The following is a 4,538-nucleotide window of genomic DNA, read 5'->3' on the forward strand; positions in this document are numbered from 1 at the left end:
AGGCAGAGAGGCAGGCAGAGAGGCAGGCAGAGAGGCAGGCAGAGAGGCAGGCAGAGAGGCAGGCAGAGAGGCAGGCAGAGAGGCAGGCAGAGAGAGAGGAGGAAGCAGGCTCCCTGCTGAGCAGAGAGCCCGATGTGGGGCTCGATCCCACGACCCTGGGACCATGACCTGAGCCGAAGGCAGAGGCTTTAGCCCACTGAGCCACCCAGGCGCCCCTACAGACTAGCTTTTAAGGGCAAAGGCCATGCGGTCAGGCCTGGCCACGCACAGGTGGCAATGAGATTGTAACAAACACAGGAAACTCCACAGTGATGCTAGGTGACCAATTGAGTTACAATTTACCCTAGTAGACATTTAAACCAGCCTATTACACCTTGATTGGGATTGGCGCCAAAACGGCTCCCTAAGGGCAGGGCCCACACTCCTTGGTAACCAGGGAGACAGTATGCATCCCCTCCCCACACACACTGATATGTCCACTGGTCCTGACCCACCTTTGTATCTGGGCTTTGTTACCAGAAGCTGGTTTCTGGGACTTGTCTCCAAGTAAATCCCCTGGGGGAAGGGGAGCAGCGACAGTTTCTAAATAGGTCCTTACAGTAACATCATATTCAGTGGTAGAAAACTAAGAGTTTTCCCTCTTTTAAGAAAGTAGAATGTTTAAAAAAAAAAAAGTGGAATGTTTATAAGGAGTTTTACCTGTAGAGAATCACTGATGTCCAAAGAGGCCTGTTTCTCTGTATCTCTAAAGAGGCTGCAGAAGGCTAGCTGGGGACAAAGCATGAGTTGACACCTTGCTACCTCCATAACCCCCCCAGGCCCTCTACCCCCACACCCTCCTGGGTGGGATACTTATGACATTTCTTCAGGAATCTCCCAACTGTCTTACTGTTAATGCCTTACTAGAAGGAAACACACAGCCTTAACTTGTCAATGGCAAGGCCTCCAATACCTTGTAGGTCTTCCTCAGCATATGAAAGTTCTTCTGAAAACCTCCCTTTTTCCCTACCAGTCTCACTTCCTGCCTATGGGTCCTTCCCTTGTCCTTTAATAAAATCAGCATTTTGCACCAAAGACATCTCCAGAATTCTTTCTTGGCCATTGGCTCTAGACCTCACCCCACAAAACCTCACCGACACTGAAATCTACATCACTCTCACTCCTGAAAACTTTTTTTTCTTTTTTAAGATTTTATTTATTTATGTGACAGAGATCGCAAGTAGACAGAGAGACAGATGGGGAGGAGAGGGGAGCAGGCTCCCTGCTGAGCAGGGAGCAGGATGTGGGGCTCGATCCCAGGACCCCGAGATCATGACCTGAGCTGAAGGCAGAGGCTTTAACCCACTGAGCCACCCAGGTGCCCCTGAAAACTTTTTCTATATCGTTGCTTAACAAACCTCTATTGCTTTACTCACTCTCCTTTGTCTGCAAGATTCATTCTTGGACTTTGTGGGACAAGAATCTTGTTCTGCTGCTTCATCTCCATCAGCAATAAAATGTATTACTGAAAATGTAATTTGTTGATTTTTTTTAAAAAAAGAAATTTATAGTAAGTGGTTTGAATTTAATTTTGCTTTGTAAGTAATCAGGTCAATTTTTTTTTTCTCATTCATTTCTTAGCCAGATAGAAATCTCCTTTTACGAATTTCTTTTAATCCAGTTATCTTTCGGGGCTTTCATGTTATCCTAACCACTTTCAAGGAATAATGCGATAGCAAATGTTCTGCCATTTGTTAGAGTCTCAGTATTGTCCTCAGGTTGCTATTTCCTTTAATGTTTGATGACTTCTTTCTAACATTTGAAAATGTTTATTTAAACGTCTTGGTGTTTTTCATTTTGACGTCTTTCATTCAGAGTTCAGATGCTCACTTCTCTTTTCTCCGAGGAAACTGTGTTTGACGCTTCTGAGAAATTTCTCAGTTGTATTTATAAAAAGTAAGTTTCAAAATAACACACAGGAAAACAACATGCCCTAACTCCACCCCAGCTCTACAAACCAGCCAGAACTGATTGCTGCAAACCAGCCCTCCGAGCACTTTGGGGCCCTCCGTTCCCCTGGCAAGAAATCCCAGTATTTAACAGCTCTCATTATGGGATGTTTAAAATTCTCCATTACAGCTAATTTGAAACTCTTCTTCTGCCACGCAGATCCGTCTGCCCTTGTTCTGATCTCTGGTAGGGACAGAGCAGCTAGGCATTATTTTCTAGGTAATTATTTCTTATGGGTAACACTCGCCCAGCGCATAGTGGGCTCTTGATAAATGGTTCTGGATTAAAGTTGATATTGAAAATCTCTCACTAGATCTATTCTCAGGCTTTCTTTCTCAAAGTTGAATGAACTAACAATTCTTTTCTATTTTTCCGCCCTCAGATCATTTCTGTTCTAAGTTACTTCCGGGAACTCCCGGTCCTCTTGAAGTGTAGTCTCCGAGTTGAGATGACAAGTCCTCAGGTCACCCCTGCCCCAGCCCTCTCCCAGGGCAGGAGCATCTGATGTGAGAAACAGAGGTAGAAGAAAAATTATTAAATTTCCTTACTACCTACAGCCCACTGACAAGTCCTTGAAACAGGCAGAGCAACATTCCTCTAGGGACTCAGCTGCCTCGGGGTTGACACTTTGGTAAGGGCAAGTAGCAATCCTAGCCTGCCCCCCGCCCCAAACACCCCCCCCACACACACACACACCAGGATCCTGTAGGTCTACTTTAACATATAAAAATTCTCCTGGAGCTTTGCGCAGTGGCAGTATCGTAGCCAATGAGGTTTATCCGAGGCGCGATTATTGCTAATTGAAAAATTCTTCTGGAAACTTCCTTGATCTCTAAACGACGCCCCCCCCCCATAAGTTTTGGCAATCATTCCCCAAGCATATAGCCCACTGATCTATATGGGAAGACTGTCATGACTTAAGTTTTATTAGATGATAATAAACGACCTTTTCCCAACAATATCTAGCCCCTCAAGGCCCTGGAAACCTTGCTTCCAAAATTCCTTAGAGACTTATGCTCTCCCAAACCCCCTTCAACCTGAAAGTATATAATGGGCCACTCCTCATGACCCCATGCAGGGATTTCTGCCCCTGGGTTCTGTCCCTGTGCTTTAATAAAACTGATGAGGAAAAAACTGTGCTCCAAGATGGCTGACTAAACCAGCAAGGGAATTCCAGTCCCTGTCTCAAAGCCCTTCCAAGTTCTTCTTCCCTACCGCATTTCCCGCAGGTGCTAAAAGTACCAAGTATGTGGAAGTAGAAGGGTATAAATGCCCCTCCCTGCCTGTGCTCAGGGCTCAGACCTTTGGAGACCACTCTCCTCTGAGCCCACCAGTATTAAATAAACCTCCAATCCTCCAAGGTCTCTGAGTATCGCTTGGTTCTTCCACCAGAATCCAGTCCAGATTCTGCAACAAAACCACCATTTTGCACCAAAGATGTTTCAAGAATTCTTTCTTGGATCTGGGCTTTGAACCCTAACATCTTTCCTATGTCATATGGCGCCCAACATGGGGCTCTGAGCCCAGAGTCTCAGCTGGGCTTAGAGCCACAGTGCAAACTTGGTGAGTACTGCCCATTCTTTTCCTTTACTTTCATTTCAAGGACTTGTCAGTGGGCTGTAGGTAGTAAGGAAATTTAATAACTTTTCTTTTGCTTTTGTTTCCCACATCAGCATCCAGTTTGCCCCCTGTTCCCCAAGATGGGGTGTGGACAGCCTCCACTAGGGTGTTCTCCCTGGAATGGATATAAGTTGGGATAAAACCATCAGGGTGGTGGAGAGAGGAGTGGCTGGTGGAGAACTCAGCTCAGAGGTCCAGGGGTGCTAGGCACAAACTATCACTGCGTGGCTTACAAGCTGACCTTGGACTGAATTTTAACCAGTTTCGACCATAACAAACTGTCATGGGTAGTGAAAAGATTTATCATCAACACAAGAGAATATATCAAAGTCAACAGACAGTTTTATATGTATTATATATAACTCCCAAGATGATTAAGTTGTTGTTGTTTTTATTTTTATTTTTTCCTGAGAGCAGCTTATGTTCCCCAGTCCTTAAAACACTCCCAGGAAACACCAGACTAAGAAAAGTAATAATGCTAGAAGATCTATTTCTGTGTCACCTTACAGCTGAGTAATTGCTATTACTTTGGAATGAAGGTTCTGCTGTCCAGAAGGGGGGTGGGCCTCGAGTGACCCTTGTTTTTATTTTGATTGTCTGTGCTTTTGATGCAGTTTTTGAAGTAGTGTTGGTGGGGCTCGGAGCTGATGGCCAGGAAAGAATCCTTGAAACATCATTGGTGCAAAAATGCGGGCTTATTAAAGAACGGGCACAGGACCTATGGGTAGGAGGGGCTGCTGCCCTGGGATAGTGAGGGGCAACTGATTATATACTTCGGGGTTGGAGAAAGGAAAGATTAGGGAAGTTCCCAAAGGATGTTCATATGCTAAAGAAGACCCACAGGATCCTGGAGGCCTTGCTATTGTCAGGCTGAGGTTGTTTTTCCTTCTAACAAGGTATTAATATTTGATAGTGGGGACATCCTGGAG

General features: G+C 45.1%; 1 pseudogene; it reads left to right on the forward strand.

Moving 5' to 3' along the window:
• Positions 1–2,728: 2,728 nt before the first annotated feature.
• Positions 2,729–2,891, forward strand: LOC132018918 (U4 spliceosomal RNA; annotated as a pseudogene).
• The last annotated feature ends 1,647 nt before the right edge of the window (positions 2,892–4,538 follow it).

The sequence above is a fragment of the Mustela nigripes genome, chromosome 5 (assembly GCF_022355385.1).
Source record: "Mustela nigripes isolate SB6536 chromosome 5, MUSNIG.SB6536, whole genome shotgun sequence".
In the NCBI taxonomy this organism is placed as follows: domain Eukaryota; kingdom Metazoa; phylum Chordata; class Mammalia; order Carnivora; family Mustelidae; genus Mustela; species Mustela nigripes.